Genomic DNA, 19,905 nt, shown 5'->3' with positions numbered 1-19,905 from the left:
CAAGCGTATGTGGTTATATATAAATATGTCGAATTATAAGTTTGTATATTAAATTAACAAGGTATTGTTTAGTTAATATAAAACCCATTAATACCCCATAGTCCAATTTCTACAAGTGTCGTTCTTTTATCCAAACCCCAATTATGGTACAAAGTCCTGTCTTTGACCACTATGTAACCACCGTTCTTACGGTTGACATCCGATTTAGTTCAGGTGACCTAATGAATTCCAGGTGAATTCCTAGGATTTTACGTTTAATGGTAATGAACGCATTGAAAATAGGGTTTTCAGAAAACAAATCGGTTTGTAATTTTGATCAAAATATTTTCTCGTTCAAGCTCGAGTTTAGATATCATTGAATTCCATGAGTTTGTAATTCTCAATCTTTAAGGTCAATCTCAAGGATTGAGTAATATCAGGCTTAAAAGCTGATTTTTGATCTTTTAAGGAGATTATCCTTTCTGGGGATCTGATTCATTAGTCTTATCCAGCTAATTTGCATAGTGCCCCCCCATTGTACAAGATAAATCCTTCTCATGGTTAGGATAAATCTGACCACTTGGTGACCCTGTTTAATGCTGAGGTCCGTGGATTTCTTGCTGATTTTAGTGATGACTTTTCTAGATTTTTCGTCAACCTATAGCTGGTCTGGACGACAACTTCATGACCTAAATCAAGAAGCGCGTGTCTTTTTCGGAAGACTTTACTTCCTTTTAATGATGGAATTGATTCATCGTGTAGATCCATCTTTTCTTTTCTTTCATCGGGTAAAACAGTTTAGTTTAGTCCAAAGCAAAAGTATTTTCATTTATTTGTTACAGATATATGTGACATATGTTTAAGATAACTTGGTAAATTTTCCCACACTTGGCTTTTATTTTCCTTTTTATCGTCCTCTATTCCATTTTAAATGAATTTTAACATTTTAGTTTGTTTCTCAATTTATGTCCTTTCCGAGGTAAGAATAATTTTGGTGTTAAAACCTAGTTTTATCGTTCATAAATATGTATAAACATGATTTTGAGTTCATTTAATTGAAAATTTTGAAAAATTTTACTAGAATTGGGTAGTTAGTATATAAGACTAGGGCTGTTCTTTTTTTATTAGAGAGCACTAGATTCTAATACAACTACTGCTTTACTAGTATTTTTAATGGTAACCAAGTGTATAAAGAAAAAAATTTTAAAATCCGAAAGAATTTAACCCCTTCCCACACTTAAGATCTTGCAATGCCCTCATTTGCAAGAAATCAGGAATAATTTAAATTATTGAGGGTGATTTGTGTGAAAATGATTAAATTTTTACCAAAGTTTCCAAATATATTGGCGTTTGTTTGCTGAATGATAAATGGTGCACATCATTTGTTCATTCCGTCTTGTTGTTATTTCACATATATTTTGCATCTTGTCGTCAAAATTAGTTGCTTTTGCTGAACTTAATGCCAGTCTTTGGAAATGCGTTGTTTTACCCTGTTTTGTACATAAGATAAACTGCAAACATATATACATATTTTTGAAGTTTGGTATATTACCCCACATTCAAAAATTATTAAAATCTAAGAATAAAATTTAGATAATTATAAAAATGATTACAATATTAACAAAAGTATTAAACGTATCAATAATTACAAATTACAAAATAAAAAAAAATTAAGTATACTAGGGATGATACTGGTACCAATAGGGGTTCCAGGCATAACCATAGGTGCTATAGAATGCTTCGGCAGGGTTATACGTAGGATATGGTGGCTGCATCTCTATAGACCAGGGAGGGAAGATGGGTTTCGGTGTAGGAATATAGTTTCTACCTATATGTTGGCAATGAGCTATGATTTGGTTCTGATGAACTTGCCAATCTTCAAATGCTCTCTGTCTAGCATTTTCGTATTCCTGAGAAGCTATAAACCTTTGCATTTATTGCATCTCATTCCCCCCTCCTACATTACCTTGCTGTTGGTTTCTCTCAACAAGTGGATGTCTACCATGGTATTGTACTGTGGCGTTATTTCGCCTCTTCAAAACTTTCGCACCATGGTATACATTTAAACCTATAGTATCGCGGGGTTCTGGTTCTTCTACTAATAATCCCCCCGACTTATATCCACACCGAGATATTCACCAATCAAAGTAATAAAAATACCACCTCCTATTATGCTATGCGGTCGCATCCCCCGAACCATAGCTGATAAATAATAACCCACACAATATGGTATACTTACAGCGCTTTGTGGGTCTCGAATACACATATGGTAAAACAAATCCTGTTCATTTACTTTTTCCTTGTTCTTACCCCTTTGTGTAATCGAATTAGCTAAAAACCTATGAATCACTCTTAATTCGGCTCTATCTATATCCAAATAAGAGTAATTTCCCCCTTTGAAACGGTGATGGCTTGTCATTTGACTCCACACACCGTGTGTATCAAAATTTTCATCTATCTTTCTACCGTTTAGTATCAACCCTCTACAATCGGCAGATGCTAACTCCTCAGGCGTATATATACGTAAAACCTGAGCCATGTCCAGTAAAGACATGTGGCGCATCGAACCGCCTAACAAAAATCTAATAAAAGAACGATCGGTTAAACTAGCTACCCGATCATTCAACTCTATACTACACAATAATTCTTCACACCATACTTTATATACAGGTCTACGCATGGTGAATAAACGTACCCAGTCATTAAAAGTAGAATTACCATACCTCTGTACAAGTAATTCCCTAATTGGCCCGGCCAATTCTACAGCTTCTAAGGGTCCCCATTCTATGACCCTCGGTACCTCAACAACCTTAGAATGAAGAGTATGCAAACCCCTTTGATATTTTGGATAATCTATCCAAAGTCTGTCAAATCTCAGGTTCGGGTGCAACTCTTCCAAGTGCATATCAGAAAAGGTCATGACTAGATGAGGTATATCCTGCTTGTAGTAGTTATCCACCTCCTATTGTTCCGCGTTCTCAGCAGGAGCATTGCGGGCTTGGGATGAAGATTCACCCCTTTCAGTCTGCAAAACACATCAAACACAATTTTTGTGCATCCAAATATGCATTAGTGTCAGCAAAATCATCAATCAAAATAATCACAATGACATGATCAATTTATATCAAACTTAAGCTCATTTTCACATTTTCATCAAATCTACACTTTTTCAAATAAGCATATACGAAAATGTTTGCCAAGTTCATAAGCATTCAACTCAAATAACATGTCAAAATAATCATTACTAGCAATTAAACAAGTCTCAAATGGCATTATCTTTCAAAAATCAAGTTCATGAATTTTAGACTTGAAAAAGTCCACTTTAATTCTCAAAATCATGTTTAGGCTCAAAGTTTGGATCATTTAACTACCTAGACATGTTACACTACTCAATTTAGCAACAATTCATGACAAAAATCGGCCATAACCTGTTTATATCAAAAAGCCCCAAATTTGCTCAAGAACACAAACCCTAGATTACTCAAAATTTGAAGTTTTAGGCTTCTAATCATGTTAAACAGCATCAATCTAGGTTATACAAGCATAATACATAAACAATTTAAGCTTAATTACACTAAAAAGCATCAAAATCAAACTGGAGAAAAAATGGCTCAAGAACACTAATTTCGGATTAAATGGTGTTTAGGTGTAGAAATTTACCGTTTTTCTTGAGTAATTCCTAGATAGCATCCTTCTCAACATGATTTTAGTAAAAGATTTGGTGATTAACGGTTAAAAATTGTGAATTTGGGGTGTATTTTTCGGGTTTTTCGTGGGTTATTTCGCAGTTATTTTGCTGTTGTGGGGAGTGAACTGATCAGTTTCAGCTCTTTATTTTTTTCTGATTTCCGGTCCTCCCGCGACTCGCGGTGAAATACCCTTCAAACTCCGCGAGTCGCGGAGTTTGGTATTTTTTTATTTTTTATTTTTATTTTTTTAAAATCATTAACTTATAAAACAATTAAGTACTTAATTTTAAAATTTTGTTTCCCTTGTTATTTAGGACGAGGTTGTTTCGGATCGATGTCCTTGTCCGTCCCTCGACAAAATTTTAAAATTTGTCTTTTTGTAGCGATTGTTTAAAAGCTAAGATTTTTGGGTTTTTTAATGTTTTTGGCATACTTTAATTCAATAAGATTAAAAACAATGATAATAAAAGTTCTCGTCCCTCCCTCGGGTAAAGCAATTTCGGTTCAAAGACCTAGTCTTCAACTTACAACGAATTTTAAAAATCATATTTTTAACTTAATGAGATAAAGTAAATTTTTGTTTTTAAATTCACACAACTTAAATATAAAATTCAAAATTAATATTAAAAATTCACACCAAACTTAAAATTTGAAATGCATAAAATTAAAAATTCGTATTATAAATTCACACCAACTTATATTAATTTTTCAAATATTTACAATTTTAAATATATTGTTTTTACAAAGTTTACAATATTAATTTAAGATTTAAATATTAATTTTAAAAACATGGTAAAAATAAAATTAAAAATCTTTTTGTCTTTTTATCCCACTTTAATCAATCAAATATTATCAAAAATATGCGCCCCTCTTTTCGGTAAAGTAATTTCGGTTCCAAAACCTAATTTAACTCATGACGAATTTTTGAAATATTTTGGGTTGATTGTTTAAAGATATTTATACCTTAAGAATAAACGTTAAATTTCGCAGTGATGTAATAAATTTTTGAATGATATCAATAATTTCGGTCGCCAAACCTAATTTTATTCAATACCAATTTAATACTTTTTAGCGAACAAATTAGCGTTTATTATCAAAAGGTTAAAAATAAAAATAAAAATAAAAACTGTACAGACATACCTGTGAAATAGATTTCTTAGTTATATGATCTATCCCATTCATAAGATAGTCGGTTTAATTGGTTTTCCATGGCTACATAGGCGTAACCTCGAGCATTCAGTGTCTTTTCTTCTAAACATATGAACGGTCCGTCTCTGCATAAAGTAACAAATTCGGTATTTGAATAGGTTTGATTATTTGAACATTTACCTCCATGTGACCATTTTCCGCATTTGTGACATCGTTCTAGGTGTCGTGCTCTTCTTTTCGCTGCGGATTTTGATTTTCCTTTACCAAATTGTAACTTATTATCTTCGCATCTGGATTCTTTTCTAACTCCGTCCATTCTTTCTCTGATTACTGATACTAGTTCACTCGGTAGTATGTCATTATTACATTTAGTGATCAAAGCGTGTAGCATTAGACCATGGTTTAGTTCACAGGCAGTCTTCATTTTGTAAAAACCTAAAAAAATAAAAATTCAGAATGGGGGGAGAAGACTAGTTCTTTAGGGTCTGCTAGGGAAAGACCATTTGGGTTCCATTTTCGAGAACTATATGAAAACAGACAATCTAACTCTAACAGAAATACATATTATCCTTTAAAGACTTGATTCTCCCCACACTTAGTTGGCTGTGGTATCGAAATTGTGATTAACATTATTTTCAATTGAATCATTAACAACTTGTATATCTTTGACTTTTACTTCAATCCATTTGTTGATTTCCTCCGTAACTTTCACAAATTCAACTAACATTGCCTTTTCTTTTGACGATAAATTGGATATTAATCGGTTATATAACTTAAAGTTTCCTTTAATCTTAGCATCGTGAATCCGTTTATAAAGTTTCTTCGTTGAACTGTTAAAAGTGGATTCATCTAATTTTGTATCATCAACGGCATTCTTTGTGATTGGATCATCATTAAGTGTTTCTTCATCTTCCCCACACTTATGCATTTTTATTGGTCTAACAGTTTTGGTTTGTGGAGATCTAACTTTTCGGTTCACAAAGGTGATCGATGTATCACCATTCCTAAGTGTTATATTGTTTATGGTAGATATTAAATAATGCTAAAAACGAACATATATTTCATAGCATTATTCCTCAAGAAAGACAAGCTTTTAGTTGTAATTGTTCTATTTACAAGTAATATTCGTTTAAATAATAAAAGGTGAAGACAAAAGACAGATTCGACGAATTGAAGACGCAAACGACCAAAAAGCTCAAAAGTACAAAAGACAATCAAAGAGGTTCCAATTATTGATAAGAAACGTCTCGAAATTACAAGAGTACAAGATTCAAAACGCAAAGTACAAGATATTAAATTGTACGCAAGGACGTTCGAAAATCCGGAACCGGGACCAGGGTCAACTCTCAACGCTCGACGCAACGGACTAAAAATTACAAGTCAACTATGCACATAAATATAATATAATATTTAAATAATTCTTATAATTATTTATATATTATAATAAATAATAAAAACCGTCGGCAAGAAAGACTCCAAACTGATGTGAGCTGTAATTTCAAACTCCGCGACTCGCGGAGTTTGAAGGGAAAAATACCACGAGTCGCGGAGCCCCAAAAGTCCAAAATCCCTATAAAAGCAACCGAATTCTGATCGCAAATCATCATCTTTTTCTTCTTCTCCTAATACGTAAAATATATATATATATTTATAATTTATATTTTAATTTTAATTATAATTCTAATAATAAGGGTATGTTAGCGAATGTTGTAAGGGTGTAAGTCGAAATTCTGTCCGTGTAACGCTACGCTATTTTTAATCATTGTAAGTTATGTTCAACCTTTTTATATTAATGTCTCGTAGCTAAGTTATTATTATTATGCTTATTTAATCCGAAGTAATCATGATGTTGGGCTAATTACTAAAATTGGGTAATTGGACTTTGTACCATAATTGGGGTTTGGATAAAAGAACGACACTTGTAGAAATTAGACTATGGGCTATTAATGGGTTTTATATTAACTAAACAATACCTTGTTAATTTAATATACAAACTTATAATTCGACATATTTATATATAACCACATACGCTTGACTGGGTACGGTGGGCGGGATATCTATAAATACCAATAATTATTCATTTTACTGGATACGGAATTGGATTAATAGTTAATAGACTTATTGAAACAGGGTTGAATTACATTCAAGGGTAATTGGTGTAATTGTTAACAAAGTAGTAAAACCTTGGTTTACACGCAGTCGATAACCTGGTGTATTCATTAAACAAAGTATTAAAACCTTGTTACAATTCAAATCCCCAATTAGTTGGAATATTTGACTTCGGAAATAAGAATAATTTGACGAAGGCTTTCGCTCCTTATATTTATGACTGATGGACTATTATGGACAAATCCGTATGGACATATTAAATAATCCAGGACAAAGGACAATTAACCCATGGGCATAAAACTAAAATCAACACGTCAAACATCATGATTACGGAAGTTTAAATAAGCATAATTATTTTATTTCATATTTAATTTCCTTTATTTTATATTTAATTGCACTTCTAATTATCGCATTTTTATTGTTATTTAATTGCACTTTTAATTATCGTCCTTTTTAATTATCGCAAGTTTATTTTATCGCACTTTTATTATTCGCAATTTCATTATCGTTATTTACTTTACGCTTAAAATTAAGTCTTTTATTTATTTATTATTTTACATTTGGTTTTAACTGCGACTAAAGTTTTAAAATCGACAAACCGGTCATTAAACGGTAAAAACCCCCCTTTATAATAATAATATTACTTATATATTTGTTTGTATTTTTATAAAAGTAAACTAATATAGCGTTGAGCTTTGTTTAAAAAAGATTCCCTGTGTAACGAACCGGACTTACTAAAAACTACACTACTGTACGATTAGGTACACTGCCTATAAGTGTTGTAGCAAGGTTTAAGTATATCCATTCTATAAATAAATAAATATCTTGTGTAAAATTGTATCATATTTAATAGTATTTCCTGCAAAAATTTAATAACTATTTTATACCACTCCGCTACCACATCAAGTATTTTTGGCACCGCTGCCGGGGACTCTCTTAAAAGCCGGAAGTGCAACGCTAATATAAAAAAAAAAAAAAAGATTTTTAGTTAACTTTTATTAAAATTCGTTTTTGTAAAAATACGTTTTAATTATTCAAAAATATAAAAAGAAAAACAAAAATATAAGTATTTTTAAGATTTTGTTAAATATTTAAGTTTTATAAGTTTCTTTATTTTTATTTTAGTTTATAAAAATATAAGTTTTATTTAAATATCTTTTATTTATATAAAAACAGAAAACAGAAAAAAAAAATAAATAAATAAATAAAGAAAAACGCGTTGAAGATTAAACCTGTCATTTGAAATTCTGAACCCCGCGACTCGCGGGGTTTGATGCATTAAATACCGCAACTCGCGGAGATAACCTGACACGCCGAGAGAAGCCCTAATCAGGCATTAATTACGTAATTATTATTATTTTTAATTAAAACCCTAATTAGTTTTTAGTTTTTAATTAGTTTTTAGTGTTTATTATTATTTTGTATATTTAGTTAAATTAGTTTTATTAAATTATAAAATTAGTAGTTTTATTAAATAAATAATATAAAAATAATATTTTTATAAAAATTGTAATTTTTACAACTTTTTGTATATTTTTATATTTTGTCCCTTTTTAATTGTTTTAGCGTAATATTTGTATTTTTAGCTCATATTTAGTTTTAAACTTAGTTTTTGCCATAGTTATTTTTACTCCTAGATTTTTAGGCTTTGCCGTAGAATTCCTTAAGTGCTTTTTCTTTAGACTAAGATTTAGGTGCTTTAGAATTTTGCGACGCCTTTTTAAGTTTTAGTTTCTTTTTAAGTTATTTCCATTTGGGATATAGTTTTTCCTATAAGCTTTAATATTTTTAGACACCTTTTACTATGTACCACTTATCATTCCAATTAGTAATTTCAATTTGCGATTATAATTTTAAGTTAGTTGTAGTAATAAGGTTAGGTTAGTCAAGTATTTTTAAGTTTTTATAAGTTTCTTTTAATTTTTCCGTCACCTTTTATTTTTCAACCATTTTTCTTTTTCGACCTTTTTTCGACGAACTCTTTTTCTTTCTTATTTCTCGCTATTCTAGTTTTAGGACATAGATTTTTATTCTACTTATATTCTAAATTTCTTAAAATTACGAAAATTTATTTTAAGTGGTTAAATTAATAGACATCAAAATTTTCTGGTTCGTAGTAATAGTTGGATTTGTACGTGGACCGGGTTATTGGAGCCAAACAGTCCTCAATTATATTGAGACCAAACGAATCCTGCCCCTCTGCTGCATCTTTTGGCTATTCGAAACGTGGACAAAATCAGAAAAGTCTATTGGTTGGATAACTTATTATAATTTTTCTTTCCTTTTAAAAACTAATAGGATATTCAGTGAATGCACCGAGCAAGACGTTCACCACCTTTTGTACGTTCACCACCTGTAACTAGATCAAGACATTTAGCAAATATAACCGCAGTTGATTTTTCTTTAGAATCGTCATCCAGTCAACCAAGTACTTCAGTTCAAATTTACGATAATCCATTTTTTGAACCTGACCTCACAATTGAGAATCCGGAGAATATTCAGGAACGGTTCGTAGATCCTGAACCATTAAACTTTCCTCCGGAACCACCAATCATTCAAACAGAGATTGTTGAGGAACGAACCATTAAATCAGAATCCTCTAGTGATTCCGATTCAACAAATTCAATTATGGAGAATCTGGAACCTTTAAGTATGGAGGACCGAATGAGAGCTAAACGCACTGGCCAAGGTCACGCAATTACTCATCCAGACATTAATGCGCCAGATTATGAAATCAAAGGACAAATTCTACACATGGTGACTAATCAATGCCAATTTAGTGGTGCGCCGAAGGAAGATCCAAATGAACATCCACGTACCTTTAATAGGATCTGCACACTATTTAAAATTCGAGAAGTGGAGGATGAACAGATATATCTCATGTTATTTCCCTGGACTTTAAAGGGAGAAGCCAAAGATTGGTTAGAATCGTTACCTGAAGGGGCGATCGATACATGGGATGTTTTAGTTGACAAATTTCTTAAACAATTCTTTCCTGCATCTAAAGCCGTAAGACTTCAAGCAGAAATTGTTACGTTTACACAGAAACCAAATGAAACTCTATATGAGGCGTGGACTAGATATGGAAAGTTGTTAAGAGGATGTCCGCAACATGGTTTAGACACCTGTCAAATAGTACAAATATTCTACCAAGGATGCGACATCACTACAAGAAAAGACATAGATATAGCAGCTGGTGGTTTTATTATGAAGAAAACCGAAACTGATGCTTACAAAATTATTGGTAACACTGCTTCCCACTCACATGAGTGGCACCAAGAAAAAGATATCATTAGATCATCTAAAGCAGCTAGAGCCGATTCTAGCCATGACTTAGATTCCATTTCCGCAAAGATAGATGCTGTGGAGAGACGAATGGAAAAGATGACTAAGGATATTCACTCAATACGAATTAGTTGTGAGCAGTGTGGAGGACCACATTTGACAAAAGATTGTCTCAGTATTGAATTAACAATGGAACAAAGAGAGAATATTTCATACATAAACCAAAGGCCTGGAAATAATTATCAGAATAATTATCAACCGCCAAGACCGATTTACAAAAAAAACCAGAATTATAACCGAAATATTCCATACAACAACCAAAAAGGTCCTAGTAATCAACAAGTATCCAATAATACTTACAATCAGCAACGACCTAATTTTCAAAACAAACCACCACAACAAACCGATGATAAAAAGCCGAATTTAGAAGATATGATGACAAAGCTAGTTGAAACTCAAACGCAGTTTTTCACATCTCAGAAACAAACCAATGAACAAAATGCTCAAGCATTTAGAAATCAACAAGCTTCTATTCAAAATCTGGAACAAGAAGTGAGTAACCTAGCAAGGTTAATAGATGAAAGAAAACCAGGAAGTCTACCTAGTGATACAAATGCTAACCCCCTGAATGAAACAGCTAAAGCTATTACCACAAGAAGTGGTACAACACTTAAACCACCTGAAATACCTGTAACTTCTGATGAAGCTATTCCTACTCCACAAGAACCACAACCTGATCAAGATAAGGAAAAAGAACCGGTAGTTGAAAAGGTTAATGAAGATAACACAGTTAAGGCTAGACCTTATGTTAAACCATACCAACCACCACTTCCTTACCCGAGTAAAATGAAGAAAGAGAAACTTGAAGCCGAGCAATCCAAATTCTTGGATATGTTTAAACAGATAAATGTAAATCTTCCTTTCATTGATGTGATTTCAGGAATGCCTAGATATGCTAAATTCTTGAAAGATCTAATCTCAAATAGAAAGAAAATGGAAGAACTCTCGGCTGTTACTATGAATGCTAATTGTTCAGCAGTGCTGTTGAATAAGATACCAGAAAAACTATCTGATCCAGGAAGTTTCACAATTCCATGTTTTCTGGGTAGTCTTAGTTCAATAGAAGCATTGGCAGACTTAGGTGCTAGTATAAATCTAATGCCGTATTCACTATACACTAAACTAGACCTTGGAGAATTGAAACCAACAAGAATAAGCATACAACTAGCCGATAGATCAATAAAATATCCTAGAGGGATAATGGAGAACATGCTAGTTAAAGTTGGTACTTTAGTATTTCCAGTAGATTTTGTTGTTCTGGACATGGAAGAAAATTCTCAAGTTCCTCTCATATTAGGAAGACCATTCTTAAACACGGCTAAAGCAATGATAGACGTGTTCGGTAAGAAATTGACCCTAAGTATAGAGGATGAGAGTGTTACCTTTTCAGTTGATAGAGCAATGCAACAACCACAATCTGCAGATGATACATGTTATTATATTCAAACTATAGATGCACATGCAGAATTATTAGAAGAATTTCCAGAATTACAAGGAACAGGAGAATGTTCTTTAGGAGAAAGTAATGAACCAATTGATGAAGCTGAAATGTTAGCTACACTTATAGCTAATGGATATGAACCAACAACAGAAGAAATTCAAATGCTAAAAGAAGAAGACAGATATCGATATAAATCATCGATACAAGAACCTCCGAAATTAGAGTTAAAGCCACTTCCAAACCATTTGGAATACGCTTATTTACATGGTGAATCTGAATTACCTGTAATAATATCGTCTTCTCTTACTGAAAATGAGAAATCACAACTCATTTCTGTGTTGAAAGCTCATAAACCAGCCATTGCATGGAAGATTCATGATATTAAAGGAATAAGTCCTTCGTATTGCACACATAAAATCCTTATGGAAGAAGATCATAAAACGTATGTACAACGCCAACGAAGACTAAATCCTAATATGCAAGATGTAGTTAAGAAAGAGATTATTAAACTGCTAGATGCAGGTCTAATTTATCCAATCTCTGATAGTCCATGGGTAAGCCCAGTTCAATGCGTGCCTAAGAAGGGTGGCATGACTGTCATTACAAATGAAAAAAATGAGCTTATTCCTGCTAGGACTGTAACAGGATGGCGTGTGTGTATTGATTATAGAAAATTAAATGACGCCACCAGAAAAGATCACTTTCCCTTACCTTTCATAGATCAAATGTTGGAAAGATTAGGCGGAAATAGTTACTATTGTTTTCTAGATGGATTTTCCGGATATTTTCAAATTCCAATAGCACCCGAGGACCAAGAGAAAACTACATTCACGTGCCCTTATGGTACTTTTGCTTACAAACGCATGCCATTTGGACTTTGTAACGCCCCTGCAACCTTTCAAAGGTGTATGATGGCGATTTTTCATGGCATGATAGAAGAATGCATGGAAGTTTTCATGGATGACTTTTCAGTCTTCGGTGATACATTTAAATCATGTCTAGTTAATCTTGAACGAATGCTCATTAGATGTGAACAATCAAATCTAGTTCTTAATTGGGAGAAATGCCATTTCATGGTTAAAGAAGGCATCGTTCTTGGACATAAAATTTCAAAAGAAGGAATTGAAGTGGATAGAACTAAAGTAGATGTAATTGCTAAACTTCCACATCCCACCAATGTTAGAGGAGTTAGGAGTTTTCTAGGGCATGCCGGTTTTTACCGACGTTTCATAAAAGATTTTTCTAAAATTGCCACTCCTATGAATAAACTCCTAGAAAAGGATGCTCCATTCATCTTTTCAGATGAGTGTATCAAATCTTTTAATATTCTTAAAGAGAAACTCACTAATGCGCCGATCATGATAACACCAAATTGGAATCTACCATTTGAACTAATGTGCGATGCAAGTGATTTTGCAATGGGAGCCGTTTTAGGACAAAGGATTGAAAAACGATTTCAACCTATATATTATGCTAGTAAGACGTTACAAGGAGCACAAACAAACTATACAACTACTAAAAAAGAACTCCTTGCTATTGTCTTTGCTTTTGACAAATTTCGATCATATCTCGTTCTAGCAAAAACGGTGGTCTATACCGACCATTCTGCTCTTAGATACCTATTTTCAAAACAAGATGCTAAACCAAGATTAATCCGTTGGATTTTACTCTTACAAGAGTTTGATATTGAAATCCGAGATAAAAGAGGAGCAGAAAATCTCGCCGCTGATCATCTTTCTCGTCTTGAAAATCCCGAATTAGAAGTTCTAAATGAATCAGCCATACAAGACAACTTTCCTGATGAATATCTATTGAAGATAGATTATAAAGAAATCCCATGGTTTGCAGACTATGCAAATTATTTAGTTTGTGGATTCCTTGAAAAAGGATTATCGTACCAAAGACGAAAGAAATTCTTCAGTGATATAAAACACTATTTCTGGGAAGATCCACATCTGTTTAAAAGTTGTCCCGATGGAATAATACGCCGATGTGTATTTGGAGATGAAGCTAGTAAAATATTAAACCATTGTCACACAGGACCAACAGGAGGGCATTATGGGCCTCAACTAACAGCAAGAAAAGTTTATGAAGCTGGATTCTATTGGCCTACAATTTACAAAGACGCACACCTTCTTTGCAAATCCTGTGATGCATGTCAAAGGGCCGGAAAAATAAGTCAACGTGATGAAATGCCACAAAATGTCATTCAAGTATGTGAAGTATTTAACATTTGGGGTATTGACTTTATGGGTCCATTTCCAAAATCTCATAATAATCTATATATACTCGTAGCCATTGATTATGTATCTAAATGGGCGGAAGCACAAGCTCTCCCAACTAACGATGCACGAGTTGTAGTCAACTTTTTAAAACGTCTTTTTGCAAGGTTTGGAACACCGAAAGCTTTAATAAGTGATCGGGGTACTCATTTCTGTAATAATCAACTTGAGAAAGTTCTTAAAAGATATGGAGTAACTCATAAAATCTCCACCGCATATCATCCACAAACAAGTGGACAAGTTGAAAATACCAACCGAGCTTTAAAACGTATTCTAGAGAAAACCGTAGGATCAAATCCGAAGGAATGGTCCATTAAATTGGAGGATGCACTCTGGGCTTTTAGAACAGCCTACAAAACTCCAATTGGAACCACACCTTTTAGACTTGTTTATGGAAAAGCATGTCATCTTCCAGTAGAAATTGAACACAAAGCATTTTGGGCTTTGAAATCATGTAATCTTGATTTACATGAAGCTGGACGTCTACGATTAAGTCAACTAAACGAATTAGAAGAATTAAGACATGAAGCATACGAAAATTCGTTAATCTATAAAGAAAGAACAAAGAAATGGCATGATAAAAGAATCAGAAGTTCAAAAGAATTTAAAGAAGGAGACAGAGTTCTTCTTTTCAATTCACGATTCAAGCTATTTCCTGGAAAATTGAAATCAAGATGGTCTGGACCATTCATAGTCAAAAGAGTTTTCCCATACGGAACGATAGAATTGATAAATTCAAATGGGATTGAATTTAAAGTTAATGGTCACAGAGTTAAACATTACATACATGGTCCGATGGAAGTCGACAACGAAGTTAATCACAATTTCGACACCACAGCTAACTAAGTGTGGGGAGAATCAAGTCTTTAAAGGATAATATGTATTTCTGTTAGAGTTAGATTGTCTGTTTTCGTGTAGTTCTCGAAAATGGAACCCTAATGGTCTTTCCCTAGCAGACCCTAAAGAACTAGTCTTCTCCCCCCATTCTGAATTTTTATTTTTTTAGGTTTTTACAAAATGAAGACTGCCTGTGAACTAAACCATGGTCTAATGCTACACGCTTTGATCACTAAACGTAATAATGACATACTACCGAGTGAACTAGTATCAGTAATCAGAGAAAGAATGGACGGAGTTAGAAAAGAATCCAGATGCGAAGATAATAAGTTACAATTTGGTACAGGAAAATCAAAATCCGCAGCGAAAAGAAGAGCACGACACCTAGAACGATGTCACAAATGCGGAAAATGGTCACATGGAGGTAAATGTTCAAATAATCAAACCTATTCAAATACCGAATTTGTTACTTTATGCAGAGATGGACCGTTCATATGTTTAGAAGAAAAGACACTGAATGCTCGAGGTTACGCCTATGTAGCCATGGAAAACCAATTAAACCGACTATCTTATGAATGGGATAGATCATATAACTAACAAATCTATTTCACAGGTATGTCTGTACAGTTTTTATTTTTATTTTTATTTTTAACCTTTTGATAATAAACGCTAATTTGTTCGCTAAAAAGTATTAAATTGGTATTGAATAAAATTAGGTTTGGCGACCGAAATTATTGATATCATTCAAAAATTTATTACATCACTGCGAAATTTAACGTTTATTCTTAAGGTATAAATATCTTTAAACAATCAACCCAAAATATTTCAAAAATTCGTCATGAGTTAAATTAGGTTTTGGAACCGAAATTACTTTTCCGAAAAGAGGGGCGCATATTTTTGATAATATTTGATTGAAAAAAATGGGATAAAAAGACAAAAAGATTTTTAATTTTATTTTTACCATGTTTTTAAAATTAATATTTAAATCTTAAATTAATATTGTAAACTTTGTAAAAACAATATATTTAAAATTGTAAATATTTGAAAAATTAATATAAGTTGGTGTGAATTTATAATACGAATTTTTAATTTTATGCATTTCAAATTTTAAGTTTGGTGTGAATTTTTAATATTAATTTTGAATTTTATATTTAAGTTGTGTGAATTTAAAAACAAAAATTTACTTTATCTCATTAAGTTAAAAATATGATTTTTAAAATTCGTTGTAAGTTGAAGACTAGGTCTTTGAACCGAAATTGCTTTACCCGAGGGAGGGACGAGAACTTTTATTATCATTATTTTTAATCTTATTGAATTAAAGTATGCCAAAAACGTTAAAAAACCCAAAATTCTTAGCTTTTAAAACAATCGCTACAAAAAGACAAATTTTAAAATTTTGTCGAGGGACGGACTAGGACATCGATCCGAAACGACCTCGTCCTAAATAACAAAGGAAACAAAATTTTAAAATTAAGTACTTAATTTTTTTATAAATTAATGATTATATATAATAAAAAAAAATATCAAACTCCGCGACTCGCGGAGTTTGAAAGGTTATTCACCGCGAGTCGCGGGAGGACAGGAAATCAGAAAAAAAAATAAAGAGCTGCAAACTGATCAGTCCACACCCCCAAAACCGAAAACACTGCGAAATACTCCGAAAAAACACCCAAAAACACCCCCAAAATCACAATTTTTAACCGTTAATCACCAAATCTTTTACTAAAATCATGTTGAGAAGGATGCTATCTAGGAATTACTCAAGAAAAATGGTAAATTTCTACACCTAAACACCATTTAATCCGAAATTAGTGTTCTTGAGCCATTTTTTCCCCAGTTTGATTTTGATGCTTTTTAGTGTAATTAAGCTTAAATTGTTTATGTATTATGCTTGTATAACCTAGATTGATGCTGTTTAACATGATTAGAAGCCTTAAACTTCAAATTTTGAGTAATCTAGGGTTTGTGTTCTTGAGCAAATTTGGGGCTTTTTGATATAAACAGGTTATGGCCGATTTTTGTCATGAATTGTTGCTAAATTGAGTAGTGTAACATGTCTAGGTAGTTAAATGATCCAAACTTTGAGCCTAAACATGATTTTGAGAATTAAAGTAGACTTTTTCAAGTCTAAAATTCATGAACTTGATTTTTGAAAGATAATGCCATTTGAGACTTGTTTAATTGCTAGTAATGATTATTTTGACATGTTATTTGAGTTGAATGCTTATGAACTTGGCAAACATTTTCGTATATGCTTATTTGAAAAAGTGTAGATTTGATGAAAATGTGAAAATGAGCTTAAGTTTGATATAAATTGATCATGTCATTGTGATTATTTTGATTGATGATTTTGCTGACACTAATGCATATTTGGATGCACAAAAATTGTGTTTGATGTGTTTTGCAGACTGAAAGGGGTGAATCTTCATCCCAAGCCCGCAATGCTCCTGCTGAGAACGCGGAACAACAGGAGGTGGATAACTACTACAAGCAGGATATACCTCATCCAGTCATGACCTTTTCTGATATGCACTTGGAAGAGTTGCACCCGAACCTGAGATTTGACAGACTTTGGATAGATTATCCAAAATATCAAAGGGGTTTGCATACTCTTCATTCTAAGGTTGTTGAGGTACCGAGGGTCATAGAATGGGGACCCTTAGAAGCTGTAGAATTGGCCGGGCCAATTAGGGAATTACTTGTACAGAGGTATGGTAATTCTACTTTTAATGACTGGGTACGTTTATTCACCATGCGTAGACCTGTATATAAAGTATGGTGTGAAGAATTATTGTGTAGTATAGAGTTGAATGATCGGGTAGCTAGTTTAATCGATCGTTCTTTTATTAGATTTTTGTTAGGCGGTTCGATGCGCCACATGTCTTTACTGGACATGGCTCAGGCTTTACGTATATATACGCCTGAGGAGTTAGCATCTGCCGATTGTAGAGGGTTGATACTAAACGGTAGAAAGATAGATGAAAATTTTGATACACACGGTGTGTGGAGTCAAATGACAAGCCATCACCGTTTCAAAGGGGGTAATTACTCTTATTTGAATATAGATAGAGCCGAATTAAGAGTGAATCATAGGTTTTTAGCTAATTCGATTACACAAAGGGGTAAGAACAAGGAAAAAGTAAATGAACAGGATTTGTTTTACCATATGTGTATTCGAGACCCACAAAGCGCTGTAAGTATACCATATTGTGTGGGTTATTATTTATCAGCTATGGTTCGGGGGATGCGACCGCATAGCATAATAGGAGGTGGTATTTTTATTACTTTGATTGGTGAATATCTCGGTGTGGATATAAGTCGGGGGGATTATTAGTAGAAGAACCAGAACCCCGCGATACTATAGGTTTAAATGTATACCATGGTGCGAAAGTTTTGAAGAGGCGAAATAACGCCGCAGTACAATACCATGGTGGACATCCACAGGTTGAGAGAAACCAACAGCAAGGTAATGTAGGAGGGGGGAATGAGATGCAATAAATGCAAAGGTTTATAGCTTCTCAGGAATACGAAAATGCTAGACAGAGAGCATTTGAAGATTGGCAAGTTCATCAGAACCAAATCAAAGCTCATTGCCAACATATAGGTAGAAACTATATTCCTACACCGAAACCCATCTTCCCTCCCTGGTCTATAGAGATGCAGCCACCATATCCTACGTATAACCCTGCCGAAGCATTCTATAGCACCTATGGTTATGCCTGGAACCCCTATTGGTACCAGTATCATCCCTAGTATACTTAATTTTTTTTTATTTTGTAATTTGTAATTATTGATACGTTTAATACTTTTGTTAATATTGTAATCATTTTTATAATTATCTAAATTTTATTCTTAGATTTTAATAATTTTTGAATGTGGGGTAATATACCAAACTTCAAAAATATGTATATATGTTTGCAGTTTATCTTATGTACACAACAGGGTAAAACAACGCATTTCCAAAGACTGGCATTAAGTTCAGCAAAAGCAACTAATTTTGACGACAAGATGCAAAATATATGTGAAATAACAACAAGACGGAATGAACAAATGATGTGCACCATTTATCATTCAGCAAATAAACGCCAATATATTTGGAAACTTTGGTAAAAATTTAATCATTTTCACACAAATCACCCTCAATAATTTAAATTATTCCTGATTTCTTGCAAATGAGGGCATTGCAAGATCTTAAGTGTGGGAAGGGGTTAAATTCTTTCGGATTTTAAAATTTTTTTCTTTATACACTTGGTTACCATTAAAAATACTAGTAAAGCAGTAGTTGTATTAGAATCTAGTGCTCTCTGATAAAAAAAGAACATCCCTAGTCTTATATACTAACTACCCAATTCTAGTAAAATTTTTCAAAATTTTCAATTAAATGAACTCAAAATCATGTTTATACATATTTATGAACAATAAAACTAGGTTTTAACACCGAAATTATTGTTACCTCGGAAAGGACATAAGTTGAGAAACAAACTAAAATGTTAAAATTCATTTAAAATGGAATAGAGGACGATAAAAAGGAAAATAAAAGCCAAGTGTGGGAAAATTTACCAAGTTATCTTAAACATATGTCACATATATCTGTAACAAATAACTGAAAATACTTTTGCTTTGGACTAAACTAAACTGTTTTACCCGATGAAAGAAAAGAAAAGATGGATCTACACGATGAATCAATTCCATCATTAAAAGGAAGTAAAGTCTTCCGAAAAAGACACGCGCTTCTTGATTTAGGTCATGAAGTTGTCGTCCAGACCAGCTATAGGTTGACCAAAAATCTAGAAAAGTCATCACTAAAATCAGCAAGAAATCCACGGACCTCAGCATTAAACAGGGTCGCCAAGTGGTCAGATTTATCCTAACCATGTGAAGGATTTATCTTGTACAATGGGGGGCACTATGCAAATTAGCTGGATAAGACTAATGAATCAGATCCCCAGAAAGGATAATCTCCTTAAAAGATCAAAAATCAGCTTTTAAGCCTGATATTACTCAATCCTTGAGATTGACCTTAAAGATTGAGAATTACAAACTCATGGAATTCAATGATATCTAAACTCGAGCT

This window comes from Rutidosis leptorrhynchoides, chromosome 11 (genome assembly GCF_046630445.1).
Source record: "Rutidosis leptorrhynchoides isolate AG116_Rl617_1_P2 chromosome 11, CSIRO_AGI_Rlap_v1, whole genome shotgun sequence".
Taxonomy (NCBI): Eukaryota; Viridiplantae; Streptophyta; class Magnoliopsida; order Asterales; family Asteraceae; genus Rutidosis; species Rutidosis leptorrhynchoides.
This window is presented reverse-complemented; position numbering follows the sequence as displayed.